Genomic DNA, 18,831 nt, shown 5'->3' on the forward strand with positions numbered 1-18,831 from the left:
GGTTTGGGCAGGCTGGCTGAAGCGTTTAAAAGCTGTGCCTGAAATACCTATGCCTGCTCTCAGGTGTTTAATGAAAGGAAGCCCAGGAGATACGTTTCTGATGTTCCCATAGGCTCAGACGGCAGTAACCTCGTGATTCTTGTTGTACCGACTCCTCCCCTCGCTCAGGCATGAGGAAAACAGGAAGAATCTTGTAAGTGGGTGGAGCTGAGGAAAGATGTGTCTGTAGGAAGCAGTGTGCTTGGATCTGAGCCCTGTGCTTGTTTCACAGTCTAAGAATTACTGCAGCGAGATTAAAGCACTTCAGGTAATGTGAGCGACAAGTAGGGTGAGCAAAGTCTTGTTCCTGGGGTGCTGTTTGTGCGTCCACCTAGGTAGTGACTGGGGACTGATAATGGGAGAGAATGTATCTTGCTTCTTTCTTTTTAGTGATTTGCTTGGAAAATGTTTGAGGAGTCTCTTTAATGTAGCGCATAGACTGAGGTACAAGACTTCTGTATGTAGAGAACAGTTTACAGTATCTGATAATGGGGAAATAGTGCAGTTTTGGTGTCCTGTATATAATATAGGCAGGCTGGGGCCATCATGTGAGACTTTAAACTGCTTTCTCTTAGGGGCATTTGAAAAGCAGTGAAACTAAAGAGCTGTATGGTTTGTTTTTCATTGTATTAGGTCAAAAGTGGTGTTATGTGTGCAGTATTTATGGACTAACAGGTGTGTGTAGCTACCTCCACCTAACTCTGTTACTGCTCTGTATAAGTGCACTTTGTGATGCTACATGCCTGCCACCTGTTACATCTTCACAAACGCCCTGTGATTTAGGTTATGCTGAGCAACGGTGACTGGTCCGAGGTCACCTGGTAGGCTTCGGACCACTAAAGAGTGGAGAAACTAGAGCTGTTTGGCTTGTTTTTCATTTTATTATGAAAAGACAAAAGGGATGATTTGTTTGCTATTTATTGACATATAGGTTTGTGTCCACGTAACTCTGTTATGGTTCATTTGTCCACACGCACTCCAAGGAGTTCAGAGTGTCATAAATGTTTCTCCCCTAATCACATTTAATATTCACAATGGCCCTGTGAGGTAGGTTAGGCTGAGAAGCAATGGGCTTCAGAATTTGGGCCGGTCACTATTTCTCAGTCCAATCTCCCACACAGGGTGTTTGTGAGGATAAAAAGGGAGGGAGGGGGCAGAAGGACCATGCATCCATCCTGACCCTCATGGAGGAAGGATAGTATATAATGCAATTATCAATATTCTATCCATTCAGAGAATATCTTTCCTCCAACCTTTTGATTTTTCCACCTGAATTGTGAGCTGCTTTTGCTCCATCCAACCCTTTCTCTTTAATTAGTCTCTGTCTGCTGCACAGGTCTGTGAGAAGAGCTAAATGGCTGGGCGATATTAAAACCTTGTTGGGCTGTCTGACTCCGACCATCTCTTGGCAAGCAGCCTTTCTGCCTCATCTCGCTGCGTCCTCTTACATTGCACCGTACAATATTAATGCCAGCTCTAGCGATGTGTCTTTTCTGCTTCCTGGCAGAAATGCCTTGAAAAAGCCACTTCTTCTGTGCCAGCTAATAGCTTGTCTGTATAGACTGTTTTCAAATAGTGCCATTATATTATTCATTCATTCATATTCATTCATTCATTCATGACATGTCTATACAACCCAATAGCCAAAGCTCTCTGGGCAGTTTACAAAGATTAAAACCTTAAAAATTCATTATAAACCTATTTGCATACAAACATATGCATTAAACAAAAAACCTACTGTTTACAAAACAACGTTAAAGCTCAACAGTTTTCAACCAAGCACCAAAAAGCAGGGAAATTGGGAGTTAACCCTCACAAGCCTTAACGCCACATCCTCCCTAAGGAGGCAGAAAGTGCCACTGAAATCCTCATTCTCCCAAAGCAGATATAAACCATGAGGACAGGATGGAGAATATGATATGCAGAGGTGACTGTGGGGTTGTGGAAAACTGATGATGAACAGCTTAGGGCCACGTACTTCTCTTCTTCTTTTAGAGCAGCCCTTCCCCATCCTGGTGCCCTCCAAAGGTGTTGGACTACAACTCCCATCATTGCAAGTCAGTATGTCCCATTGTTTGGGGGGCTTCCCTAAGAAAGTGCTAAATCTCCCCTGTGTAAGTGGTGGGTTCCACTTGCGCCATGGAATTAGTGGGACCCACCACTTGCAGAAAGGAATCAGCAGCAGCTTAAGCACCCCCTTGGATTCTACCCTAAGTCAGACCCATTCAGCAAGTGTGAGAATCCCATTTAAAATAACCAGTTTCCTACAGATAAGGTGGGAGGGGAGGGGATTGGGAAGAGGAGACTAAATCTTATTCTCCATTTATTTATTATTAAGTTTTATATAACATACAGGTTAATAATAAATTAATATTTAACTGTATCTGCTGAAAAGCCATCAAGGCGGGGTACAACAATTTAAAACAATGGCCTGGTTCAGACAACACGCTAAACCATGCTGCTTAACCACAAAATGGTTAATAGAATGCATTAAGGTCAATGCATTCCGTTAACCGTTTTGTGGTTAAGCAGCAGCATGGTTTAGCGTGTTGTCTGAACCAGACCAATAAAACCTTGCAACAATTAAAACAAACAACAACAACAACAACAAAAACCACCACCACTGAAAACAGTAAAAACTGCACATTTTAACAGGCTAAACTGCATCAGTCTTCTCTATAAAGTATGCCATTGATTAGATGAAGGAGCCTGAGAATACAAAGTCTAGGAGTGAAATACTTGGGCGCAGAAAGGATTGTGCCCTTTTGGAAATGCTGGTGCATGTTCATAATGAAATGTGCTCTCTTTGCTAAAGCAGGGGAGAAGAGAGCTTTGTACCGAAAGTACCTTTGTGTCCTGCAGGTACCTGGTGTGTGAATAAACAAAATAAACCCTCGATGTAGCTTTCACTGCATTGACACAAAGGAGAGAAATGCGTTATCAGGATGCAAAATAGATTTATTAACACGTTTCAGCCTGTCCTTTATTTTAAGGCCTTCTTCAGGGGGTTCTTAGAAAAAAGTGCAGAATTTCTTCCAGCAAAAAAGATTGTCTTCTGTATTAATGGCACCAATAGATTAACACAATAATTTTCTGCTTCTTGTCAATAAATCCATCCTGAGAATGTATTTCTCTCCTTAGTGACCTATTTTGGATGTGCATCTCCTTCTGGTTCTTCGTCTCACTGCATTGACACTTCAGTTATATTGATAGAGTAGTTCCCCCCTTTTGGGAGGAGATTATAAGGATAAACTTTGTACTGAAGCAATCTTTAATGTGGGTTGATGTGCACGTCCTCCTAAACTACCTACCAGTTTATTGGAAGTTAACACATGGTCAAATGGATTTTCAGAGCCCTTATGACGTGTAAAAGACTTATATTATCACGTTGGAAGGACAAATGCTCACCTCCCATAATGCAATGGATTGAAGACTTAACAACGCTATCAACATTTGAATGGGCGTTATATAGCCGTGACTTCTGAGTGGATAAATTCATGGATATATGGTCTACTTTTCTTGAAACCTATGCATAACACTCTCCTTTTAAAAAAGAGAAAAAAAGAAAAAAAGAACAGTATACTTGAAAGAAAAAAATGATGATATTCCTATATATATATATAATGTTTCTTTGTTTTTCTTTTTCACAATTTGTTGACAGAGTATGAGATGAAGTTGGGATTCTTCATGTCTGCTGCTTTCTCTCTCATCCTGACAATAATACCTGGCCATTGTGGGAGGAGAGCTCAGCTCTGCTGAATCTCTCTCCATCTTGCTGCTCTTAAAGTCCCAGGGGCTCCCTCCCTTCTTTTTTAAGAGCTCCTCTTTTCTTTTCTGGCAGGGCACTCAGGCTTTTTAATTCATAAGGGCAGAACCTTTGGCCTTCCGGCGTTTCCCCAAATGGCTTTGCCTCCCTGGCCACTGATCTTTGATGGTTTGCCAGCCTTTGCACAGCATTTTCCGCATTCTAGAAGGTTGTGATGCTTCTCCTAAGGATTAGTTACAGGCAGCGAGAGAGCTTTAAGCTAAAACATGCTGTTAATGTTGGTGTTTTGGCCCCAGCGGCCACTGGAATGTGATCCCCGAGAGCCTCTCTGAAATGGAATTTGGCCCATAGGCTGAAAGAGGTTTGCATCCCTGTTTTAAATGGTAATGACAGACAGAAACAGTATATCCCCCCCTCCTCCACACACATACATGCAAAGAATGGAGATGTAGTGGTAGAGAGAGCTTTATTTGTTGGATTTCTGTTACATAGATCCCTGTTCAGAAGATACCTTAAACCATGGCTTGAACCACGGTGGTTAAGCCACAAAGCCAGGCCATGTTCAGAAGACACCTTAAACCATGGCTTTAACTATGGTGATTAAAGCAAGAAGCCTTATTCACTGTGGTTAAAGCCATTTGTTTAAGGTGTCTTCTGAATGGGCCCGCTACCTACCCTCTGTGGTTTATGAGTTGGCAATAATCCCCTTCAGACATTGGGATTAGTGGCTTCTTCTTATGCTCTTACTTTGAGACCAGGATATTACTTTAGAAAGTGTGCTTCCTATTGAATATAAATTGAGGCGCTTTCAGTGCGCTCATGTCATTTCCTAGCCTACAAAGTTTGAACATACCTGTACACTAGGCTCAACATCTAAGGTCCTCCTCTGGGTGCCTACTCCAAGGGAAGCTCAGAAGATGACAACAAGGGAGATGGCCTTCTCAGTGGTGCCCCCACCCCCCCCAATTCTGGAATGATCTCCCTGACTAGGCCTGCCTGGTGCCAACTTTGCTATCTTTTCAGTGCGGAGTCAAGACTTTTCTCAGGTGTTTAGCAGTATGTGATGAGTTTTAAATCGATGCCAGATTTGTTTTTATGATTTGGCTGATGGCACAAAGTTGTTTTTAGAAGTATGTTGTCTTTCTGTATACCGTCTGTTGAGTGTTTTTTCTGTTTTTAAATTTTGCATATTGTTTTTAATGTCTTAATCTTCGTAAACTACTCAGAGAGCTTCAGCTATGGGGTGGCATAGAAATAATAATAATAATAATAATAATAATAATAATAATAATAATGATGTGCCACAAGACTATTTGTTAATTTTGCTGCAACAGACAAGCACTGCTGCCATTCTGAAAAATATTTCTCCTAGTAACTTTCCCACAAATGGATAAGAATCCTGCTGTTCCTGCCAGTTAAAAGAATGATCTCTCTTTGATACTTACACAGCTGACTCTAGGAAGGTTCTAAAGTCCTTTCATGAAGTTCTGTGGCTTTGAAACTGGTAATTTATTAATGTGACCACACCCCTCTGGTCTGCTGGAAACATTCCTCTCCCTTTTTCTGATCTAAAGGTTGATAGAAGATACAGTCACTCATCACAGCATCATCAGCTGCCAGCATGACAAGGCAGACATACAGTAGGTTGACGTGGCTTTCTTGAAAAATTACAGAGGACTTAGGGACACCTTGCTCTGGCTCTGGCTCCTGTTTAGGAGCAATAGAAGGCATTCCACCACCACCCCCTCCTTGTATGTTCTTCTTCCCAGTGTTATGTTTTAGAGCATCCTCTCTCCCAAATGTATCTATTTGGATGGCATTCTACTATTTTTAGCTTTTGGTATTGGATCCTTAACTTCATTGACTCTGTTCAGATGACATGGTAAGCCACAGTGGTTAAACATTTTGAGCTAAACATTAGGGCTTAGCATGTTGTATGAACCTTGACTTAGCATGTTGTGTGAAATATTCCTAACCACAGTTTAAACATGCTCATTAACTATTTGCTGCGAAATGGTTAGCAGCCTAACCATGGTTTAGCATGTTGTTGGAACAGGCCCATTGTCTTTTTTTCAGCTCTGGGGCCTACTCATCACATTACCAACCTGTGGGTCATGTTGCCAACATCTCAACTGGCCTTCGTAGCTGTGTCTCTTAGAGAGCTATCCTATGGTCCCTGAGTGAGTGCCCTAAGGACCATAGGATAGCTTGGAAGACTCTCTCTGAGGTTGGAGACCGCATTCTAACCTCAGAAAGGGGAGTCAAACATCCAGCTTCCACCCCTGCTCCCATGCAGCTGGTGTGGAGGGAAGTGCACTGGCACCTTGGAGGGGGAAACAGTGGTTGGGGAGAAAGATCAGAGAAGCCAGGATATAATTTATTCCTCCTCCATCCACGACCTCTTCCCCTCTACAGTACCTTCATTAGATGGGCTGAAAAGCCTGTCTAGCAGGGGTGGGTGGGTGAGGATCAAAGGACAGGGAAGCAAAGATCACCCCCATCACTCCTTCTGCCCTGGTGGCTTCAGCCCAACAGGGCATAGGACTCTTGGAAGCTTCCAAATTGGACTGCATCCTTACAGTAGTTTGACGTGTGGACATTAGCAGATGGTGGAGACCCTCACCATGGTATGAAAAGCATCCCCTCCTGAATTCAGCACATTGGGGTCAAGCCAAAACATATTTTATGGGACAAAATAATAAACTAGGTCTTGAGTGACCCTCATAATATTATTTGGGCAAAGCATCAGGTGTAAAACAAATTCTCCCCCACAGCACTTTAGCAACTGTCCATGGTTCCCTAAGTAAGTTTGCTTTGTGTTTTCCTCCTGTGTTGATGCAGCACAGCCTTTCCCCACCTGGTGCCCTGTAGATCCGTTGGACTACAACTCCCATCATCCCCAGCCAGCATGGCTACTGGGTGGGTGTGGATGCCATCGGGAGTTGTTGTCAAACATCTGCAGATTGGAGAAGGATGATCTAGAATATGGCTCTGAGATCACTTTCCTCGCTGTGTGTTGCCACAAATGCAGAATTATCATTTCCCATTTCCTCTTTGAGCGTGTTCTCTGACAGCTGCATAACAAACCCTTTGTCCGACACAGAGATGCATTGATTGGAAAAGAGTCCCCCTCTTGATGTTGGCTTCACTGCAGTTGCTTATGACCTGGAACCATTGTCCATCACAACGTAGCAACTTGCCTGAGTGTGTGTGTGTGTGTGTGTGTGTGTGTGTATATATACACACATTTATGCACACACATTCAAGTCATATATGCTACACTATTCCTAAAGCTGCCCCAAACAGGCTTAGTTGACTATAACAGTGGAGGGCAGAGAGTGGAGCTCTAACTGCTTCTGTGCTGTGGGTTGTAAGCTTGCCGGTGGAGCTGCCAATTAAACAGTGCTGAAGAATGCTCAGCTCAGCAGGGGACTGTGGCGAGGGGACTGTCTCATGACCTTCTCTCGGCTCTGCCCAGCATGGAATTGACAGAGGCGCTGAAGCTTCCAGAGCCAGCTAGGGCCTTTCACCCCAACTTTAGGAACAGCTTGATCATTGACATTCACAGGAGAGAAAAGCCAACAGCTTGGAGCTCTCCTCTCTCCTGTGCTTAGGGAGGGGAGGCATGGGCCTCATGTGACAGTTTGGGCCACTGTAGATTCCAGAGGGACTTGTGAGATGTTGGGGAGCAAGATCCGTTCCCTCAGGTGGCTCAGTAGAGGTGGGTTTCTTTCTAGGGTGGGAGGCAATGTGAAACCGCCCCAATCTTGCTGGGTAAGAAGCAGCTTTCTCTGGTGTGTGTGTTTGCGTGTGTCTAAAATACTCTACCCTTTGTTGTATTCGTTTCCATAGGTGCAAGGGTTTTGTGTGTTCACAGACAATAAATGCATAATTGTTTTTTTTGGGGGGGGGCATTCAAACATCTTTTCCCCAGAGTAGAATAGCCATTGCAGGGAAACGGCATCTTTCCAAGATACAAAAAAGCAGTATTTTGCTGCTGGATGTTGCTGTTTCTTCCTTCCAATTGATGTAACCATTGTGTTTTGAAGTGCTGTGCATACTTGTGTGAGAGTATTATGGTCCATTATGGCTGATAATTGCAAGGTGCTTTAATTTATTTTTATTTTTAACTACACAAGTTCTTTACACAACTCTTCAGCTGCAGTCGGTGCTGCATAACAACAGTTGTTTTCAATGGCAAGATTTAGTCAGCTTGGAGGAACTCCGGCATAGGCACATTCTTTCAAAATGGAGGCCAGGTTGGTTGCGTGGTTCTTGTTAATTAAGTTCTGTTATGATGATTACTCTTTCTGAATAAGAGGATGGGCCTATCTCTTTACTGAAGTTTGACTTTTGGGGGGAAATAAGGCCCAAACAGTATCCTGAGCTGTCATGGCTCTTGGAATGTGAGCTCAAACTTGGTCATATAATTGCAATATTATACACTCCAAAGGCCCTTGCATGCAGTACTGGTTCAAGATGTTTTGCTGCCTGATGTGATGGACAAGATGGAACCCTCCTCTCTTCCATATGCAAAAGCCAACTGGACTGGGAGTTGAATCTACTACAAACACTGTTGGTGGGAAAGCATCCTCCACTGCATATGAGGCCAAACAACAGGGTAGTTTAGGGTGTGCAGGGCAGGCTGCATGACACACAAAGCTCTGTCCTTCAACACTTTGCTGCCACACTCCAGCATCTGCTCCCTGAGATGGCCACCTCACTCCGCCTAATGGTAGGACCAGCCCTGCTTCTATACCAGGCTCACGCCTGACAATTTTCTGGCACTTGACCTTGGTCAATCACTGCCTCTGATTTGTTTTTTGGTTGCCCTTTGTGGAGATATGGAAAGATTCTGTGAGTTGCTCAGTCTTTAGCTTCCTCCAGGTCTCTAGAAGTTAAGGCTGCAGTTCTATGCATTCTTACTCCCAAGTAAGCCCCACTGGTTGGGCAGATTCTTGTGTGCCACTGTGCAGGGCATACATCCTGTGTTCAGAGCCTGCTTATGTGTGGGTGTGCATGTGTAGGTTCCGGTGCAAAAGTTATAATCAGATCAATGAGGTCAGGAGTGAGGCACAATTCCATTTTCTCTCCTCCTCTTTCACCACCACCATGTGTATATTTATTAGGGATGTGCATCAGATTTGGCCAAAGCCAAGGGCAAAGCCAAGGCCCTTCAAATAATTTCTAGTGCTTCCCAGAAGTGACCAGAATTGAAGCTGGACTCTGCATGAGGTTTTCTTTGCAATCCAGCTTTGAAAAGGCAGACAGCGTGTTCTCCAAGCTGGTAACTTTTGATTTTGTTTCTCTAAACACTGTTGAAGTGGGAGGGAGGGATTGAGGCTGAGTGACTGACAGGTCCACCTTCTAATCATAGGGCATTTTATCAGGGGCTCTCCAGTCACTGTGCTTTGAGTGAGGATGAGATCTTAAGATAGACGTTCTTCCAATGCTATCAGACTTTACTATGAAAAAAAACTAGACATGTTTTCAATCATATCTCCTTAGCCTCTGCATCTATTCTTCTGAAACTCTGGAGGTTTCTTGACTTGAGACACCTCTATGTCACTCTAGAAACATGTGGGAATAATATTGTGCCGTATAAATGCATTTAAACAAGGGACATCTGTAAGATTTGAATGTTTGTGACTGTTGCTTTAAGAGACATAAGTACTACTGATAGGACATAGACTTGAACATCTGCCACAGGTTTAAACCTCCAGGTGCTACTGGCCTAGATACTTGAGTGAGAGATCATGATCCAGTTTTGTGCTTGGAGCCTTATTCTCCATATTCTGGCTCAGATAAAGTCAAAAGAATGCTAACAGTACAGACTGATGGCAGACCCTCAATGTGAAACATTATACTAATTGGATTGGGGAAATGGCTCGTTCCTTACCTAGGGAGGTTGTGGGCTCTCCCACACTAGAGGCATTCAAGAGGCAGCTGGACAAGCATCTGTCAGGGATGCTTTAGGGTGGATTCCTGCATTGAGCAGGGGGTTGGACTCGATGGCCTTGTAGGCCCCTTCCAACTCTGCTATTCTATGATTCTATGATTCTGTGATTCTAACAAGCATGCATTTTTCCTAAATTCCGAGTTAGCACTTCAGCCCCCACTCCCATGCATGATTCAGTTATTCACAAACCTTATGGTGGTAATACGAGAAATATCTCTTGGTTATCAAAGTGATTTTCATACAAATTGTCTCCCTAACCAAAAAGAAAAAAAATACAGAGGAAAGGAAGTAAACTCACACCTTCCCAATTTTAGGATTCCTCTTTTACATAAACTGCCACATCTGTCCTTTTGAAACTGTGCAGGTTTCTTACTTAGGGCCACCTTTATGCAATCTGTAATTTTCAGAAGAATGATCCAGAAGGAATGTAGGGGAATAAGTGTGTCCTTTTTTAGATTCAAAATGTCAAGGCTGCTCTTGCACAAAAATCCCTGTACCTATTCACCTGAAGCATGGCAAGATTGATCCCCAGAAGGGATAGCGATTTTTCCAAATTTCATCCAATTCTGCCAAGAAATTATAAGGGTATCAGCAATTTCTTTAAAAAGGTGCATAGTGCAAAAACAAACTAACCTGACATTTGACAGGTGTAGTGCCCTCTGAAGTGGTTACTATTCCTGCAAATTTCATCCACTTCCGACAAACACACACAAAAAATGTTTGAGCTGTTTTTAAAATACTGTGGGTGGCATGAAACCTTGGATTCCCAAATCTCAATTCAGGTTCAGTACCCGAGTGTCAGGTCTCCCAGTCCCTCAGGCAAACTGACATGGGAAACCCAAATCAGTGAGACTTCTTTATGGCAGGAAATCGCACAGCAAAGCTTAATGGTTACACACATCAGAAATCATATAGCTGATGGTTAGTATCTATAGCAGTGCTCCCCTATTAGCTAAGTACTACGGACCCCTTGTTTTTCAAATGCCAAGCCATGGACCCCCTACTTTTGAAAATTTTGTTATCTCTATGGTAGTTACCTGTGCGAAGCAATTTTTTGGAGAAAATAAGGGGTAGCCCCTAATAAGCAAAGGATTTTAGGTATACTAAAAAACAGACCATAAAATTCGTGATATTACCACGCAAAAATGACATTGATTTAGTTAGGAATACAAAGACGAATTTAATTTTACTAACGTCTAGTTTACAAATGAACGAATTATGACATGTCTAGCAGCTACTAAACCTAAATGTGATGGGAGAAATCATGCCTCTTTTTGTCCCAAACAATCCCTTACATATCCGGTTCAATATTTCCTACTTTTAATCTCAAATTTGGATCAAAATCAAGATGATTTCTATGCTTGTTCTTCATATAACAAAATGTCAAAAATATTTGTTCACAAAGATACGTGGAACAAAAGGGAACTAGATGTTTCAAAGCTTTTTCACCTAACTTCTTAAAATCAGGAAAAACCTTCACCCAGAATTGGTCCAGTCTATATTCTTTGAAAAATGATTTCAATGAACTATCACAAGTCAAGTCAACAAATGCATCTTGCTCTTCCGCAGATAGAGTTGTTAGTTGTACATCACCACATTCAAATCCATGAGTTTTCAGGCTTGTAGGTGCAGGAAAGTAATCTTTGAAGCTAGTAGCAAAATCACGCAGGAGCTTTCACACATGACGTCACCGTCAAAGCAAACAGAGTGCGGGAGACAGCGTATTTTCTTTTATTAAAATGCAGACCTTGCAGATCTAATGGGAACCACTGATCTATAGGTTCCAAGAAACTCCAGAACAGTCAGAAGCTAATCACTACTACCGTGATGAGATCCCCGTTGTCATCTCCACAGTTTTGACAACAAGGGAAGGTCAATCCATGCATGGGTTCCAAACCTGGACAAGAGAGGGGAATGATTCCTGACATAATCTCTCAGGAAATCAAATTCTTGGAACACCAAACAAACCACCCAAAGACAGCTATTCCAACCTCGGATCATACGTTTGTTATTCAAAGGGAACATGATCAAAGCTTAAACAAGATCATGGGGAAGGTAAACCCTCAAACGCAAGTAGTTCCGTGCCACAGCTTTCACACAGCCAACTCTTCGCCGCATGAATCCAGGCAGAGGAGAGAAAAGGTCCAACAATCAACGATCACACGCAGTCTGCCGATGCATTGGGCTAACGACAATCAAAGACACACAATCCACAGCAAACGAGAGTTCAAGACTATGAAAAGCCTCACACTGTATTGATCCAGTGTGACTGGAGTATATCTTCTTGGGAAGCAAATCTCGTTCTCTGCCTGCGTTTGCTTAACTGGGTGACTGCGATCCAAGGATATAAATGAAAAGGTGTGTTGTGTTGTCCCAGAACAAACAGCACCACCCTTAATGTGACTCTGCTACTCGCTGTAAAGTGATCCCACTCAGCCACATTATACAAAATAATAATAATAATTAATAATAATAATAGAATTAAAGTAAAAAAAACAGCTCAGCTCATACTGAAAGATAACTTATGATTATGAATTGTGATCGGATGTTGGTCTATTAATCATTTTATCAACTGGTGTATCTTCCTACATGATGCCCTATTTCAGCATGATGCTGCAATTTTAATTGTACGTTGGGTTCCTTATTAATTGGGTGCAGTTGTTGATATTATTGTTTCCTTATTAATTGGCAGCGGTTGAGGTAGCCCTGCTTTGATTCTGTTCATAAGCAATTTTCTGTTTGTTGGCTACCTTTGTGCCACCATCTCTCTATGCCTTCCCCATAGATTGGAAAAACTTAGTACAGATGGCTGCTCCTACCAGACAGTAAAGAAGTAGGACTACATCTATGCCCATGGGTTCCCTGTAGACTGGGAAATGATTCCCAGCAAAATGAAGCTTCATGGAATAGAATGGTGACTCATGTTGGTTTGTATGTTTTTATTGGGAGATAAAAGGAGAGGTGCTCCATATTTTCCGCCCGCTAGATCTTCCACTTGCTCCATGTATGTGTGTGATCAAAGCAGATCTCATCTTTTTAATCAATCTTCAGACTGTAATAACCACTGATGTTTCCACATATGTGGTCAATGATCTGTTTTATGTAAAAATAAGTTTGCAACTATGTATTCAGTGGAAGAAGAGTGTCGCATGACTTAATTTGAATAGGTGCGCAGTGTGGTGGCAGCCAAAGGGCATCAGGGCACTGTTAATGAAATGACTGTAAACATCTATATAGTAACTTCTATTGACTTAATTACAAGGTTCAAAGCCTCTCCCATGGCTAATGTTAAGTGCACATGGGGATGACACATATGAATTAGCATGCAATAACACTCACCTCTCTGCTTTCAAAAGCATATCTGTAACCTCAATCACCTCGGAAGTTGCTTGCTCTGCCAAAGGTATGAGTTTGTTCACTTCTTCCGTATTCCCTGATGTTTTACTCATTTGCATCATTTGTATACCATCCATTAACAAAAAGTCCTCTGGGCGGTTCACAGTGATAATGAAAAACAGAAAACAATATTGGCATGTTAATAACTTGCAACAGAGGCCTTAGCCTAGGGTGACCATATTTTGGAAACCAAAAAGGAGGACAAAATGGCCGCCCTCAGGAGGCGTGGCCACCCCAACATGCCCACCCCCAAGGCGGAGCCAACTCAACATGTCCGGCCCCCAAGGGGGTGTGGCCTCGGTCACATTTATTTATTTATTACATTTTTATATGCATTATTATTATTATCACCATCCATTATCAGCATCACCAAGAGAAGGAGGAGCATTATTAATATCACCATCCATTATCAGCATCACCAAGAGAAAGAGAAGCATTATTAACATTACCATCACCATCCATTATCATCAAGGTTATTTTTTTTCAGGGACGTCTTGAAAACTTGCAAATAGCCAGTTTTAAAGTGGCTGAAGCAATGAAGCCCCCCCCCACTCAAGCTCTAGCCTCCCCCCTAGCCCTACGTCCAAGCCTCTCCCCCCTCCTCCTCACCACCCCCATGCCAAGTTAAGGAGGATGGTGGCCTTGCCCCAGCCTACCTTTTCCCACGTTGCAGCTGCCTCCTCCGTGCGCACCTCGTGTCCTGCTGCTGCCTGGTCTGTGGCCGTTCGATGTCCTCCTCCTTCCTTCCGCTAGCCTGGTCCCTGTGCTGCTGCCAGCCCTCTCTTCCGGCCTTGCCCCGCCACGTTGTCCCTTGCTGCCTCTGTCTTGCCTGCCTTGGTCCGCCACCGCCGGGCTCACCAAAAAGGAGGAAAATATGGCCGCCCTCAAGGAGGCGTGACCACCCCAACATGCCCTGCCCCCAAGGCGTGCCCATCTTGACATGACCATCCCCAAGGTGGGCACAGCCTTGGTCACATATCTAATTCTACACTTCACAATTAAGACAAACCTGTTCTATATACTGTAACATGTTAATGTTAAATCACTGAAATAAAGAACAAGTGAGATAGTCAATGTATCAGAAAGTAACATTTATTTTTAGTTTTTTTAAAAAAAATAATTTAACAACAACACATAATAAAACATATACATACATAACATAACATTCCTCTTATTTCTTAGCTATACATTCTACTTCTTCATTCTTAACTTACATTAACTCAATTCTTAACTCAATTCCTAACCTCCACCCTCGGGACCTTATTCTAATTTTCAAAATTGCTTCGAATCTTCTGGAGGTTTTCTGTATACATGTTGCTGTATACATTTTAAGACTCTTCCTCCCGACGTACCCAGAGATATTTTTCAGTAGATCTTATTTTTCTTAAAAGGGGTCGGGTGTTAACCAAGAATCTGTGGAAGTCCTTACATGACATTTGCTTATAATTATATTTCACCTGTAAAATCCCTTTCAGTGTCTCCACAGACATCTGGTTCCGTTCTTTAGTCCACTGGGCCTGCATCAATGAGAAAATGCGCTCCACATTGGCATTATGGGAAGGAACGGAAAAAAAAAACTGTGCAATTCGCAGCAGTTCGGTATAGCAGCACCCATTGGTTTTAGAACTCTCAAAGAATTTGCTCCATTTCTGGTGCGCAATCAATGTTTTGAATTCGTCATCATCATACATGCTTTCTACAAATCTTCTCAGTTTTGCACACTGATCGAAGCACTTGGCATCATCGATGGGCACTTCCTTCTCTTTTAAGTACTTAATAGTAGGCTCCACATCAGGCCATTTTGGTGCCTCAGTCAGGGCCATCCACCTGAATATCGAGAACTCTTCAAGGGGTCTCATCCACATCTCCAGATATTCAATGCAGGTGGTGTATTGACATTGTACTTGCTCACAGAAGGAGTCACATCGTGCAGCAAGTCCCGCCTTCCGATTTTTCCCCAGGAGTTCCTTAACTTTAAGGGATGTGAAGTTGCTGGCCTCCCGGTCACGCAGGATCTCGATTACAGAGTCCAGGACTTTTATGACTTCCACCACGGAATTGTTTGCACGTTCAATCACTTCAATATGTTCTTGGAACATGCTCATTAGTGAATGCATATGCCACAGGTAGATCTCACTAAAGTCATCCTCAAAGAACTTCTTGAGCCCAGCAGGTGGTTTGCTTTGAGAGAGAAAGAAGGACTTCAAAGCCGGAAACATCTGCAGCAGCCTTGTGATTCCGGGGAATAAAGACAGCCACCGTGTCTTGCTGTGAGAAAGCAGCTTTCTGTATTCAATGTCCACAAACTCACAGTACTCCTTCAGGCTCTCAGTTCTTACTGTGTAAATGCTAAAGTACTGATATATTTTAAAAATAGCAGACTCCACATCCACATCAAGTGTGTCTGCCCCGTGATGTACACAATTGTTCAAAATGTGTGCTGGGCAACCCACACCAATCAGAGTAGTCTTCTTCAACAGCCTTTTCAATTTTGCGAAGACATTACTCCCTTCCTCATCACGCCGTAGTCCACCAAACATAGTATTGCAGTTGTCACCTGTGAAGGCAATGCACTTCTCCAACAAGCCATTCTTCTCCAGAGTGTCCTTCACATATTGGGCAATTGTATCCGCTGTCTCGTTAGGTGTGTTCCTCACTTCGATGAGCTTAGACTGCAGACCACCATTCTTCCAGTCAAAATATTGTATTACAACTGGAAAGATTTTCACTGCACCATGGTTGCTTCCATCAGTCGAGACTCCACAGTATGGTATGTTGTCTTCTTTTATTCTTTGCAGAACGCTTTCCACTGACTGCGGTGCAAGTACAGAGTTCACAATTGCTTCGGTCTTTGTGCGAGCACTTGAGAACTTCCGGGCTACCTCTGACTCAGGGAATAGTATCTTGAACAAGCCAGAGGTACAATCCATTATTCTAAAGGAACTGTGATGCATCACAGTGTGGAAGGCCATTGTACCCTCCACTGCAGAGACCGCATCCTCAATTTTGCTTCCAGGTCTCAGAAAGAAATCAGTCACTCTGGCGGATGAGCTCTCACCTCGAACAGCTTTCCTGTGCTTTTCTGACTCAACATGCTTCTGTAAATCCAAAGCACCTTTATGTGCAACAGACACAAATGTTCCAGGCTTGCATATAGTGCACTCAGCCTCACCCTCATCTCGACCATTCCTGAAGCCAGGAAATTTGGCCTTTAACTCAGGTGTGAATTTACACTTTCTTTTGGGCATTCTGAAGGAATTTCCTCAAGGTTTTTACTGAATTATAGACCAGAACAGAATCTGAAAGACAACAAAGTAAGTTATTATTTAGCATCTCTGAATCCCACAACTAAACCAAACTTATTGTTGTGAAATGCAGTCAGAGTTTGGAAAAACTGGAAAAGAAGGGGCAGGACTACGACATCACCACTGTCTGTGTTTATTTTCCAAACACACCTCTTAAAAACAAAAGTAAGTTACATCACTATCAAAGAACTCAAATACTGAGATTTCAGCAGGCCATTGTAGGCATACAGCACCAGGTGAAATTCCCTCTTCATCACAACAGTTAAAGCTACACAAGCTATAGTAGAGTGGCCAGATACAACAGAGGGCAGGGCTTCTGCAGCTTTAACTGTGTTGATGAAGAGAGAATTTCACCCTCTTCAATTGACACCTGCTGCAATTCCCTTTTCTACATTACAGTTAAAGATACAGGAGCCCTGTCCTCCTTTTCATATGGTTACCCTAACTTACAGATTGGTTGTGCTTCTTTAATACATATAAGAGGAAACTCTTGGCATTTGGTTTCAATGTAAATTAGATATACTTTCATTTGGTGTTCACTCTGTTCCTGCGCTGGGCTTCTTAAGACCAGTGATAACCGCCCACAGATTATCAGGAACTGCATGAAGCAGGGACAAATACAGGTCATGCTCTGTAGATTCCAGAGTTACAGGCCTAGGAAAAGTAGCACCCTGCTTGCATAGTTCATGAAAAGCTAGGTTGACCATATGGAAAGGAGGCCAGAGCTCCTGTATCTTTAATGGTTGTTTAAAGGGAATTTCAACACGTGTAATTTGTATGTATGCAGCACCTGGTGAAATTCCCTCTTCATAACAACAGTTAAAGCTGCAGGAGTCCTTCTTGAACAGATACCCTTTTTCATCACTATGACGTCGACGTCATAGGAGAGACCCGGATGGATGAGGTGATCTGCATTCCGGTGGCAAACACCTGACCCAGCCCTGCGATGCTGCTGTGGGCAGCAGGAAGGCCTTACTCAGCTTGTCACCATGGCTCCCTCCACCACCAAGCGCCGATGTTCCACCATTGCCCACACTAGAAGCAGTGCTTGTGGGGAAAGGCTAAGCAGGCAGGGGAAACCCTTGCATGGGGGCTGCCCGGCTGATCTGGGTCCGCAGCCTGATCCCTAGGAGCCTCCCCACAGACCCCTCCAAGCCTCAACTGCAGGCCCAGGATGCCCCCGGTGCTCCCTGGGGGCCGCCACAGCAGGAACATCAGAAACTGCCTTATACCAAGCCCTCCCCTTGGTCCACCTGGCCTGGTATTGTCCACACTGACTGGCAGCCATGGTGCTCCAGGGAATCAGGGAGGGTTTTTTTCCAGCCCTAAGTGGAGATGCCAGGAATTGAACCTCATAGAATAGCAGAGTTGGAAGGGGTCTACAAGGCCATCTAGTCCAACCCCCTGCTCAATGCAGGAATCCACCCTAAAGCATCCCTGACAGATGGTTGTCCGGCTGCCTCTTGAAGGGCTCTAGTGTGGGAGAGCCTGGGGGCTTCTGCATGCTCAGCAGCTAGCGTACACGTACCTCTGGAAGAGCCTGGAACGCTCTTCCAGAACATTTGAGAACTACAAATTCAATCGCAGCTTTTAAAGCTCAGCTAAAAACTTTTCTTTTTCCTAAAGCTTTTAAAACTTGATTTTGTTCTGACTTTTATACTGCCTGTTTGGTGCATTCTCTTCCCCTCCTTATTGTTTTATTATAATTTTATTAGAATGTAAGCCTATGCGGCAGGGTCTTGCTATTTATTGTTTTACTCTGTACAGCACCATGTACATTGATGGTGCTATACAAATAAATAAATAATAATAATAATAATACCACCACTGTGGGACTATGGGCAGCGGGGGAGGGGGGAATTCCACCATCATCATCACAAGTTCAAGTCTCCAGCTCTGGGTGGAGCTGTGGGTGGCAGTGGGCAGCTACGGGGAGACACCTGCATCCCCTGACTTTAGCATTCAGTCCTTGCTGCCAAGCCCCTTCCTCAGATCTCTGGAGGAAGCGGGGGGGGGCGCATCAGCCATCCAGATGCTTTTGCACCGTGGCTGGACAGCTGCGGGCAAGGTGTGGCCATCCTCACGACATATCTTCATGCCACCCCCCTGCTTCCCCCCTCACACACACAGGCACACACCCTCCATCCACACACCCTTCCTCCCCTACTCACACAGGCACACAATTTCAAAAGCAATGAATAGAACAAATTATAATTAGATGAGAGAGTGTGTGTCTGAGTCCATAAACGTTCTTGACTTCTGCTTATTTTAGCCACACAGCTTAATGGCCTGCAGTTCTGGAAGACTTGTCTTGACTGACTTCTTATCTGCATATCAAACAGCCCCCACTGTGCATGTCAGCAGCA

The 18,831-nt window shown here is 43.5% G+C and overlaps 1 protein-coding gene across 1 annotated transcript in view; it reads left to right on the forward strand.

Annotated features, from left to right (window-relative positions):
• Positions 1-219: 219 nt before the first annotated feature.
• LPIN3 (lipin 3) overlaps positions 220-18,831 on the forward strand; it is a 55,907-nt gene continuing 37,295 nt past the window's right edge. The window contains exon 1 of the mRNA XM_063145555.1: positions 220-307. The gene's annotated coding sequence lies outside the window, so the exon portion shown is untranslated. The remainder of the gene's footprint in view (positions 308-18,831) is intronic.

Source organism: Elgaria multicarinata, chromosome 1 (assembly GCF_023053635.1).
Source record: "Elgaria multicarinata webbii isolate HBS135686 ecotype San Diego chromosome 1, rElgMul1.1.pri, whole genome shotgun sequence".
Lineage (NCBI taxonomy): Eukaryota > Metazoa > Chordata > Lepidosauria > Squamata > Anguidae > Elgaria > Elgaria multicarinata.